The sequence below is a fragment of the Triturus cristatus genome, chromosome 11 (assembly GCF_964204655.1).
Source record: "Triturus cristatus chromosome 11, aTriCri1.1, whole genome shotgun sequence".
Lineage (NCBI taxonomy): Eukaryota > Metazoa > Chordata > Amphibia > Caudata > Salamandridae > Triturus > Triturus cristatus.
The window spans coordinates 1,139,070,473-1,139,082,799 of NC_140594.1; the positions used below are offsets into that span (position 1 = coordinate 1,139,070,473).

General features: G+C 44.7%; 5 non-coding genes across 5 annotated transcripts; all 5 read left to right on the forward strand.

Moving 5' to 3' along the window:
* Positions 1–870: 870 nt before the first annotated feature.
* Positions 871–942, forward strand: TRNAG-CCC (transfer RNA glycine (anticodon CCC)). Its single transcript has one exon. It is a non-coding gene; the product is annotated as a tRNA-Gly (tRNA).
* Positions 943–4,057: 3,115 nt separating this feature from the next.
* TRNAG-CCC (transfer RNA glycine (anticodon CCC)) lies at positions 4,058–4,129 on the forward strand. Its single transcript has one exon. It is a non-coding gene; the product is annotated as a tRNA-Gly (tRNA).
* Positions 4,130–7,244: 3,115 nt separating this feature from the next.
* On the forward strand, positions 7,245–7,316 carry TRNAG-CCC (transfer RNA glycine (anticodon CCC)). Its single transcript has one exon. It is a non-coding gene; the product is annotated as a tRNA-Gly (tRNA).
* A 1,516-nt stretch (positions 7,317–8,832) lies between these two features.
* On the forward strand, positions 8,833–8,904 carry TRNAG-CCC (transfer RNA glycine (anticodon CCC)). The gene has a single exon. It is a non-coding gene; the product is annotated as a tRNA-Gly (tRNA).
* Positions 8,905–12,019: 3,115 nt separating this feature from the next.
* TRNAG-CCC (transfer RNA glycine (anticodon CCC)) lies at positions 12,020–12,091 on the forward strand. The gene has a single exon. It is a non-coding gene; the product is annotated as a tRNA-Gly (tRNA).
* Positions 12,092–12,327: the final 236 nt, after the last annotated feature.

The following is a 12,327-nucleotide window of genomic DNA, read 5'->3' on the forward strand; positions in this document are numbered from 1 at the left end:
GCTAGCGCTAGGATCAAAGAGAGAGGAGAGGGTTAGAGAGCTGCTATCTTGGTAAAGGCCTGAAACTGCTAGTTCCCAAGAGGGTCTGCACTTTCAGTTATGACTGACTGTGAGACGAGAAGATGAAGATTTTCTGCACCCAGCATACATTGCAGCATGCTTAGGCAAATGAGGAGCGAGACCCACCAATCCCTCGCCACTTCGCTGAAAGCTCCTTCTCTGCATAAAGAGAACACTTTTACAAGGGAGCAGAGTAGCGCAGCGGAAGCGTGCTGGGCCCATAACCCAGAGGTCGATGGATCGAAACCATCCTCTGCTATAATATTTCTTGTTTTTTCTTCTGAGGACCAATCTGTCATTTCCACGCTACCAGCAAGGAAAAGCGCAGGCTTGTGCTAGCTATGTGAGAAAAGACTTCTCAACTATCTGTCTCTGCTGAAATACAAGAGAGTGATCGCCAAAGGATCAACCCCATACTTTGAAAGTAAAGATACCCAATTATAAGCATAAATGACTGGTGGGACCGTCACACGTTTTTCTGGGCATGCTTTGAATGTCATTCTTGCCTTTTCGTTCTGCTCTTATCATTCTCCTGGGCATTTCATGGAAGGCACTCTCTTTCTCTTCGCTGCTTTGCTTCCAATGCTGCCTAAATATGTTCATTTCCACTATTTGTACTACTGCTTTCCATTTCTTCTCTTCTGCACAGATTTGGCCTTGGTTTCAATCCCCAGTTCCTTACCCTCTACAAGAAACTTTCTACTGCTTTTCATGTTGGTATCTAAACCAAATGCACCATTGAAACTGGTGCAAGATAGTCATTGAACTCGGGGTTGTAATCTTTAGAACCGAGAGCACCCACATCATAGGGCTTTGGTGGTATAGTGGTGAGCATAGCTGCTTCCCAAGCAGTTGACCCGGGTTCGATTCCCGGCCAATGCAGTGCAAATTTTTATATGTTCTCCAAGCAGGATTTGTTTTAATGCAACATGTCACAAAACGGAAATATCATGAACAGATTAATCAGACGTTAAATTAAAAAAAAAATGAAATACTTAGGCAGGCATCTCGATCGCCCCATCTGCTACATTAATTGTCCTATTAGATGCTATTTTCCAAAAAGCAGAGTCACCACTCACATGTGCTGGTAATAAATATGTTGCGGGCGGTAGACAATGAAAGGGCTGAACCCCGACCAGACATTCTAACTCTAGCATCTCTATATTAAAAAGCATTTCTAGGCAATATCTAGCATGTGAATAAAAGTAGGCAAGATCCACCGATGAATCTGGCAAAAGTCCCCAACGATTTTGTGCACACTTGTTCTCTCACCTGAATGCAGCGCCACCTTGTAGCCATCGGATGTAACTGCAGCTCACAAAATGTTATATCAGAGAGCAAGTTGAGAGGACTCCAAGAGGCAGATGTCCATGGAAAGAGCCTCTCACGACAGCAGGAAGGTTGGATATTTCAAGATGGCAACATTTCCTGTCCAACGTCCTCACGTCCCGAACGCTCCCAAACGCTCAAAAGCCTCACACCGGGCAAGCCCTCACCGGGTAGATCTCTGGCTCCCAGTTAAAATCAAATCCTGAGCATGCTAGCGCTAGGATCAAAGAGAGAGGAGAGGGTTAGAGAGCTGCTATCTTGGTAAAGGCCTGAAACTGCTAGTTCCCAAGAGGGTCTGCACTTTCAGTTATGACTGACTGTGAGACGAGAAGATGAAGATTTTCTGCACCCAGCATACATTGCAGCATGCTTAGGCAAATGAGGAGCGAGACCCACCAATCCCTCGCCACATCGCTGAAAGCTCCTCCTCTGCATAAAGAGAACACTTTTACAAGGGAGCAGAGTGGCGCAGCGGAAGCGTGCTGGGCCCATAACCCAAAGGTCGATGGATCGAAACCATCCTCTGCTATAATATTTCTTGTTTTTTCTTCTGAGAACCAATCTGTCATTTCCACGCTACCAGCAAGGAAAAGCGCAGGCTTGTGCTAGCTATGTGAGAAAAGACTTCTCAACTATCTGTCTCTGCTGAAACACAACAGAGTGATCGCCAAAGGATCAACCCCATACTTTGAAAGTAAAGATACCCATTTATAAGCATAAATGACTGGTGGGACCGTCACACGTTTTTCTGGGCATGCTTTGAATGTCATTCTTGCCTTTTCGTTCTGCTCTTATCATTCTCCTGGGCATTTCATGGAAGGCACTCTCTTTCTCTTCGCTGCTTTGCTTCCAATGCTGCCTAAATATGTTCATTTCCACTATTTGTACTACTGCTTTCCATTTCTTCTCTTCTGCACAGATTTGGCCTTGGTTTCAATCCCCAGTTCCTTACCCTCTACAAGAAACTTTCTACTGCTTTTCATGTTGGTATCTAAACCAAATGCACCATTGAAACTGTTGCAAGATAGTCATTGAACTCGGGGTTGTAATCTTTAGAACCGAGAGCAACCACAACATAGGGCGTTGGTGGTATAGTGGTGAGCATAGCTGCTTCCCAAGCACTTGACCCGGGTTCGATTCCCGGCCAATGCAGTGCAAATTTTTATATGTTCTCCAAGCAGGATTTGTTTTAATGCAACATGTCACAAAACGGAAATATCATGAACAGATTAATCAGACGTTAAATTAAAAAAAAAATGAAATACTTAGGCAGGCATCTCGATCGCCCCATCTGCTACATTCATTGTCCTATTAGATGCTATTTTCCAAAAAGCAGAGTCACCACTCACATGTGCTGGTAATAAATATGTTGCGGGCGGTAGACAATGAAAGGGCTGAACCCTGACCAGACATTCTAACTCTAGCATCTCTATATTAAAAAGCCTTTCTAGGCAATATCTAGCATGTGAATAAAAGTAGGCAAGATCTACCGATGAATCTGGCAAAAGTCCCCAACGATTTTGTGCACACTTGTTCTCTCACCTGAATGCAGCGCCACCTTGTAGCCATCGGATGTAACTGCAGCTCACAAAATGTTATATCAGAGAGCAAGTTGAGAGGACTCCAAGAGGCAGATGTCCATGGAAAGAGCCTCTCACGACAGCAGGAAGGTTGGATATTTCAAGATGGCAACATTTCCTGTCCAATGTCCTCACGTCCCGAACGCTCCCAAACGCTCAAAAGCCTCGCCCTCACCAGGTAGATCTCTGGCTCCCAGTTAAAATCAAATCCTGAGCATGCTAGCGCTAGGATCAAAGAGAGAGGAAAGGGTTAGAGAGCTGCTATCTTGGTAAAGGCCTGAAACTGCTAGTTCCCAAGAGGGTCTGCACTTTCAGTTATGACTGACTGTGAGACGAGAAGATGAAGATTTTCTGCACCCAGCATACATTGCAGCATGCTTAGGCAAATGAGGAGCGAGACCCACCAATCCCTCGCCACTTCGCTGAAAGCTCCTCCCCTGCATAAAGAGAACACTTTTACAAGGGAGCAGAGTGGCGCAGCGGAAGCGTGCTGGGCCCATAACCCAGAGGTCGATGGATCGAAACCATCCTCTGCTATAATATTTCTTGTTTTTTCTTCTGAGAACCAATCTGTCATTTCCACGCTACCAGCAAGGAAAAGCGCAGGCTTGTGCTAGCTATGTGAGAAAAGACTTCTCAACTATCTGTCTCTGCTGAAATACAAGAGAGTGATCGCCAAAGGATCAACCCCATACTTTGAAAGTAAAGATACCCAATTATAAGCATAAATGACTGGTGGGACCGTCACACGTTTTTCTGGGCATGCTTTGAATGTCATTCTTGCCTTTTCGTTCTGCTCTTATCATTCTCCTGGGCATTTCATGGAAGGCACTCTCTTTCTCTTCGCTGCTTTGCTTCCAATGCTGCCTAAATATGTTCATTTCCACTATTTGTACTACTGCTTTCCATTTCTTCTCTTCTGCACAGATTTGGCCTTGGTTTCAATCCCCAGTTCCTTACCCTCTACAAGAAACTTTCTACTGCTTTTCATGTTGGTATCTAAACCAAATGCACCATTGAAACTGTTGCAAGATAGTCATTGAACTCGGGGTTGTAATCTTTAGAACCGAGAGCAACCACAACATAGGGCGTTGGTGGTATAGTGGTGAGCATAGCTGCTTCCCAAGCAGTTGACCCGGGTTCGATTCCCGGCCAATGCAGTGCAAATTTTTATATGTTCTCCAAGCAGGATTTGTTTTAATGCAACATGTCACAAAACGGAAATATCATGAACAGATTAATCAGACGTTAAATTAAAAAAAAAATGAAATACTTAGGTCGGCATCTCGATCGCCCCATCTGCTACATTCATTGTCCTATTAGATGCTATTTTCCAAAAAGCAGAGTCACCACTCACATGTGCTGGTAATAAATATGTTGCGGGCGGTAGACAATGAAAGGGCTGAACCCTGACCAGACATTCTAACTCTAGCATCTCTATATTAAAAAGCCTTTCTAGGCAATATCTAGCATGTGAATAAAAGTAGGCAAGATCCACCGATGAATCTGGCAAAAGTCCCCAACGATTTTGTGCACACTTGTTCTCTCACCTGAATGCAGCGCCATCTTGTAGCCATCGGATGTAACTGCAGCTCACAAAATGTTATATCAGAGAGCAAGTTGAGAGGACTCCAAGAGGCAGATGTCCATGGAAAGAGCCTCTCACGACAGCAGGAAGGTTGGATATTTCAAGATGGCAACATTTCCTGTCCAACGTCCTCACGTCCCGAACGCTCCCAAACGCTCAAAAGCCTCACACCGGGCAAGCCCTCACCGGGTAGATCTCTGGCTCCCAGTTAAAATCAAATCCTGAGCATGCTAGCGCTAGGATCAAAGAGAGAGGAGAGGGTTAGAGAGCTGCTATCTTGGTAAAGGCCTGAAACTGCTAGTTCCCAAGAGGGTCTGCACTTTCAGTTATGACTGACTGTGAGACGAGAAGATGAAGATTTTCTGCACCCAGCATACATTGCAGCATGCTTAGGCAAATGAGGAGCGAGACCCACCAATCCCTCGCCACATCGCTGAAAGCTCCTCCTCTGCATAAAGAGAACACTTTTACAAGGGAGCAGAGTGGCGCAGCGGAAGCGTGCTGGGCCCATAACCCAAAGGTCAATGGATCGAAACCATCCTCTGCTATAATATTTCTTGTTTTTTCTTCTGAGAACCAATCTGTCATTTCCACGCTACCAGCAAGGAAAAGCGCAGGCTTGTGCTAGCTATGTGAGAAAAGACTTCTCAACTATCTGTCTCTGCTGAAACACAACAGAGTGATCGCCAAAGGATCAACCCCATACTTTGAAAGTAAAGATACCCATTTATAAGCATAAATGACTGGTGGGACCGTCACACGTTTTTCTGGGCATGCTTTGAATGTCATTCTTGCCTTTTCGTTCTGCTCTTATCATTCTCCTGGGCATTTCATGGAAGGCACTCTCTTTCTCTTCGCTGCTTTGCTTCCAATGCTGCCTAAATATGTTCATTTCCACTATTTGTACTACTGCTTTCCATTTCTTCTCTTCTGCACAGATTTGGCCTTGGTTTCAATCCCCAGTTCCTTACCCTCTACAAGAAACTTTCTACTGCTTTTCATGTTGGTATCTAAACCAAATGCACCATTGAAACTGGTGCAAGATAGTCATTGAACTCGGGGTTGTAATCTTTAGAACCGAGAGCAACCACATCATAGGGCGTTGGTGGTATAGTGGTGAGCATAGCTGCTTCCCAAGCAGTTGACCCGGGTTCGATTCCCAGCCAATGCAGTGCAAATTTTTATATGTTCTCCAAGCAGGATTTGTTTTAATGCAACATGTCACAAAATGGAAATATCATGAACAGATTAATCAGACGTTACATTTAAAAAAAAATGAAATACTTAGGCAGGCATCTCGATCGCCCCATCTGCTACATTCATTGTCCTATTAGATGCTATTTTCCAAAAAGCAGAGTCACCACTCACATGTGCTGGTAATAAATATGTTGCGGGCGGTAGACAATGAAAGGGCTGAACCCCGACCAGACATTCTAACTCTAGCATCTCTATATTAAAAAGCATTTCTAGGCAATATCTAGCATGTGAATAAAAGTAGGCAAGATCCACCGATGAATCTGGCAAAAGTCCCCAATGATTTTGTGCACACTTGTTCTCTCACCTGAATGCAGCGCCACCTTGTAGCCATCGGATGTAACTGCAGCTCACAAAATGTTATATCAGAGAGCAAGTTGAGAGGACTCCAAGAGGCAGATGTCCATGGAAAGAGCATCTCACGACAGCAGGAAGGTTGGATATTTCAAGATGGCAACATTTCCTGTCCAACGTCCTCACGTCCCGAACGCTCCCAAATGCTCAAAAGCCTCGCCCTCACCGGGTAGATCTCTGGCTCCCAGTTAAAATCAAATCCTGAGCATGCTAGCGCTAGGATCAAAGAGAGAGGAGAGGGTTAGAGAGCTGCTATCTTGGTAAAGGCCTGAAACTGCTAGTTCCCAAGAGGGTCTGCACTTTCAGTTATGACTGACTGTGAGACGAGAAGATGAAGATTTTCTGCACCCAGCATACATTGCAGCATGCTTAGGCAAATGAGGAGCGAGACCCACCAATCCCTCGCCACTTCGCTGAAAGCTCCTCCTCTGCATAAAGAGAACACTTTTACAAGGGAGTAGAGTGGCGCAGCGGAAGCGTGCTGGGCCCATAACCCAGAGGTCGATGGATCGAAACCATCCTCAGCTATAATATTTCTTGTTTTTTCTTCTGAGAACCAATCTGTCATTTCCACGCTACCAGCAAGGAAAAGCGCAGGCTTGTGCTAGCTATGTGAGAAAAGACTTCTCAACTATCTGTCTCTGCTGAAACACAACAGAGTGATCGCCAAAGGATCAACCCCATACTTTGAAAGTAAAGATACCCAATTATAAGCATAAATGACTGGTGGGACCGTCACACGTTTTTCTGGGCATGCTTTGAATGTCATTCTTGCCTTTTCGTTCTGCTCTTATCATTCTCCTGGGCATTTCATGGAAGGCACTCTCTTTCTCTTCGCTGCTTTGCTTCCAATGCTGCCTAAATATGTTCATTTCCACTATTTGTACTACTGCTTTCCATTTCTTCTCTTCTGCACAGATTTGGCCTTGGTTTCAATCCCCAGTTCCTTACCCTCTACAAGAAACTTTCTACTGCTTTTCATGTTGGTATCTAAACCAAATGCACCATTGAAACTGGTGCAAGATAGTCATTGAACTCGGGGTTGTAATCTTTAGAACCGAGAGCAACCACATCATAGGGCGTTGGTGGTATAGTGGTGAGCATAGCTGCTTCCCAAGCAGTTGACCCGGGTTCGATTCCCGGCCAATGCAGTGCAAATTTTTATATGTTCTCCAAGCAGGATTTGTTTTAATGCAACATGTCACAAAATGGAAATATCATGAACAGATTAATCAGACGTTAAATTAAAAAAAAAATGAAATACTTAGGCAGGCATCTCGATCGCCCCATCTGCTACATTCATTGTCCTATTAGATGCTATTTTCCAAAAAGCAGAGTCACCACTCACATGTGCTGGTAATAAATATGTTGCGGGCGGTAGACAATGAAAGGGCTGAACCCCGACCAGACATTCTAACTCTAGCATCTCTATATTAAAAAGCATTTCTAGGCAATATCTAGCATGTGAATAAAAGTAGGCAAGATCCACCGATGAATCTGGCAAAAGTCCCCAATGATTTTGTGCACACTTGTTCTCTCACCTGAATGCAGCGCCATCTTGTAGCCATCGGATGTAACTGCAGCTCACAAAATGTTATATCAGAGAGCAAGTTGAGAGGACTCCAAGAGGCAGATGTCCATGGAAAGAGCATCTCACGACAGCAGGAAGGTTGGATATTTCAAGATGGCAACATTTCCTGTCCAACGTCCTCACGTCCCGAACGCTCCCAAACGCTCAAAAGCCTCGCCCTCACCGGGTAGATCTCTGGCTCCCAGTTAAAATCAAATCCTGAGCATGCTAGCGCTAGGATCAAAGAGAGAGGAGAGGGTTAGAGAGCTGCTATCTTGGTAAAGGCCTGAAACTGCTAGTTCCCAAGAGGGTCTGCACTTTCAGTTATGACTGACTGTGAGACGAGAAGATGAAGATTTTCTGCACCCAGCATACATTGCAGCATGCTTAGGCAAATGAGGAGCGAGACCCACCAATCCCTCGCCACTTCGCTGAAAGCTCCTCCTCTGCATAAAGAGAACACTTTTACAAGGGAGCAGAGTGGCGCAGCGGAAGCGTGCTGGGCCCATAACCCAGAGGTCGATGGATCGAAACCATCCTCTGCTATAATATATCTTGTTTTTTCTTCTGAGGACCAATCTGTCATTTCCACGCTACCAGCAAGGAAAAGCGCAGGCTTGTGCTAGCTATGTGAGAAAAGACTTCTCAACTATCTGTCTCTGCTGAAATACAAGAGAGTGATCGCCAAAGGATCAACCCCATACTTTGAAAGTAAAGATACCCAATTATAAGCATAAATGACTGGTGGGACCGTCACACGTTTTTCTGGGCATGCTTTGAATGTCATTCTTGCCTTTTCGTTCTGCTCTTATCATTCTCCTGGGCATTTCATGGAAGGCACTCTCTTTCTCTTCGCTGCTTTGCTTCCAATGCTGCCTAAATATGTTCATTTCCACTATTTGTACTACTGCTTTCCATTTCTTCTCTTCTGCACAGATTTGGCCTCGGTTTCAATCCCCAGTTCCTTACCCTCTACAAGAAACTTTCTACTGCTTTTCATGTTGGTATCTAAACCAAATGCACCATTGAAACTGGTGCAAGATAGTCATTGAACTCGGGGTTGTAACCTTTAGAACCGAGAGCACCCACATCATAGGGCGTTGGTGGTATAGTGGTGAGCATAGCTGCTTCCCAAGCAGTTGACCCGGGTTCGATTCCCGGCCAATGCAGTGCAAATTTTTATATGTTCTCCAAGCAGGATTTGTTTTAATGCAACATGTCACAAAACGGAAATATCATGAACAGATTAATCAGACGTTAAATTAAAAAAAAAATGAAATACTTAGGCAGGCATCTCGATCGCCCCATCTGCTACATTAATTGTCCTATTAGATGCTATTTTCCAAAAAGCAGAGTCACCACTCACATGTGCTGGTAATAAATATGTTGCGGGCGGTAGACAATGAAAGGGCTGAACCCCGACCAGACATTCTAACTCTAGCATCTCTATATTAAAAAGCATTTCTAGGCAATATCTAGCATGTGAATAAAAGTAGGCAAGATCCACCGATGAATCTGGCAAAAGTCCCCAACGATTTTGTGCACACTTGTTCTCTCACCTGAATGCAGCGCCACCTTGTAGCCATCGGATGTAACTGCAGCTCACAAAATGTTATATCAGAGAGCAAGTTGAGAGGACTCCAAGAGGCAGATGTCCATGGAAAGAGCCTCTCACGACAGCAGGAAGGTTGGATATTTCAAGATGGCAACATTTCCTGTCCAATGTCCTCACGTCCCGAACGCTCCCAAACGCTCAAAAGCCTCGCCCTCACCGGGTAGATCTCTGGCTCCCAGTTAAAATCAAATCCTGAGCATGCTAGCGCTAGGATCAAAGAGAGAGGAAAGGGTTAGAGAGCTGCTATCTTGGTAAAGGCCTGAAACTGCTAGTTCCCAAGAGGGTCTGCACTTTCAGTTATGACTGACTGTGAGACGAGAAGATGAAGATTTTCTGCACCCAGCATACATTGCAGCATGCTTAGGCAAATGAGGAGCGAGACCCACCAATCCCTCGCCACTTCGCTGAAAGCTCCTCCTCTGCATAAAGAGAACACTTTTACAAGGGAGCAGAGTGGCGCAGCGGAAGCGTGCTGGGCCCATAACCCAGAGGTCGATGGATCGAAACCATCCTCTGCTATAATATATCTTGTTTTTTCTTCTGAGGACCAATCTGTCATTTCCACGCTACCAGCAAGGAAAAGCGCAGGCTTGTGCTAGCTATGTGAGAAAAGACTTCTCAACTATCTGTCTCTGCTGAAATACAAGAGAGTGATCGCCAAAGGATCAACCCCATACTTTGAAAGTAAAGATACCCAATTATAAGCATAAATGACTGGTGGGACCGTCACACGTTTTTCTGGGCATGCTTTGAATGTCATTCTTGCCTTTTCGTTCTGCTCTTATCATTCTCCTGGGCATTTCATGGAAGGCACTCTCTTTCTCTTCGCTGCTTTGCTTCCAATGCTGCCTAAATATGTTCATTTCCACTATTTGTACTACTGCTTTCCATTTCTTCTCTTCTGCACAGATTTGGCCTTGGTTTCAATCCCCAGTTCCTTACCCTCTACAAGAAACTTTCTACTGCTTTTCATGTTGGTATCTAAACCAAATGCACCATTGAAACTGGTGCAAGATAGTCATTGAACTCGGGGTTGTAATCTTTAGAACCGAGAGCACCCACATCATAGGGCATTGGTGGCATAGTGGTGAGCATAGCTGCTTGCCAAGCAGTTGACCTGGGTTTGATTCCCGGCCAATGCAGTGCAAATTTTTATATGTTCTCCAAGCAGGATTTGTTTTAATGCAACATGTCACAAAACGGAAATATCATGAACAGATTAATCAGACGTTAAATTAAAAAAAAAATGAAATACTTAGGCAGGCATCTCGATCGCCCCATCTGCTACATTCATTGTCCTATTAGATGCTATTTTCCAAAAAGCAGAGTCACCACTCACATGTGCTGGTAATAAATATGTTGCGGGCGGTAGACAATGAAAGGGCTGAACCCCGACCAGACATTCTAACTCTAGCATCTCTATATTAAAAAGCATTTCTAGGCAATATCTAGCATGTGAATAAAAGTAGGCAAGATCCACCGATGAATCTGGCAAAAGTCCCCAACGATTTTGTGCACACTTGTTCTCTCACCTGAATGCAGCGCCACCTTGTAGCCATCGGATGTAACTGCAGCTCACAAAATGTTATATCAGAGAGCAAGTTGAGAGGACTCCAAGAGGCAGATGTCCATGGAAAGAGCCTCTCACGACAGCAGGAAGGTTGGATATTTCAAGATGGCAACATTTCCTGTCCAATGTCCTCACGTCCCGAACGCTCCCAAACGCTCAAAAGCCTCACACCGGGCAAGCCCTCACCGGGTAGATCTCTGGCTCCCAGTTAAAATCAAATCCTGAGCATGCTAGCGCTAGGATCAAAGAGAGAGGAGAGGGTTAGAGAGCTGCTATCTTGGTAAAGGCCTGAAACTGCTAGTTCCCAAGAGGGTCTGCACTTTCAGTTATGACTGACTGTGAGACGAGAAGATGAAGATTTTCTGCACCCAGCATACATTGCAGCATGCTTAGGCAAATGAGGAGCGAGACCCACCAATCCCTCGCCACTTCGCTGAAAGCTCCTCCTCTGCATAAAGAGAACACTTTTACAAGGGAGCAGAGTGGCGCAGCGGAAGCGTGCTGGGCCCATAACCCAGAGGTCGATGGATCGAAACCATCCTCTGCTATAATATATCTTGTTTTTTCTTCTGAGGACCAATCTGTCATTTCCACGCTACCAGCAAGGAAAAGCGCAGGCTTGTGCTAGCTATGTGAGAAAATACTTCTCAACTATCTGTCTCTGCTGAAATACAAGAGAGTGATCGCCAAAGGATCAACCCCATACTTTGAAAGTAAAGATACCCAATTATAAGCATAAATGACTGGTGGGACCGTCACACGTTTTTCTGGGCATGCTTTGAATGTCATTCTTGCCTTTTCGTTCTGCTCTTATCATTCTCCTGGGCATTTCATGGAAGGCACTCTCTTTCTCTTCGCTGCTTTGCTTCCAATGCTGCCTAAATATGTTCATTTCCACTATTTGTACTACTGCTTTCCATTTCTTCTCTTCTGCACAGATTTGGCCTCGGTTTCAATCCCCAGTTCCTTACCCTCTACAAGAAACTTTCTACTGCTTTTCATGTTGGTATCTAAACCAAATGCACCATTGAAACTGGTGCAAGATAGTCATTGAACTCGGGGTTGTAATCTTTAGAACCGAGAGCACCCACATCATAGGGCGTTGGTGGTATAGTGGTGAGCATAGCTGCTTCCCAAGCAGTTGACCCGGGTTCGATTCCCGGCCAATGCAGTGCAAATTTTTATATGTTCTCCAAGCAGGATTTGTTTTAATGCAACATGTCACAAAACGGAAATATCATGAACAGATTAATCAGACGTTAAATTAAAAAAAAAATGAAATACTTAGGCAGGCATCTCGATCGCCCCATCTGCTACATTAATTGTCCTATTAGATGCTATTTTCCAAAAAGCAGAGTCACCACTCACATGTGCTGGTAATAAATATGTTGCGGGCGGTAGACAATG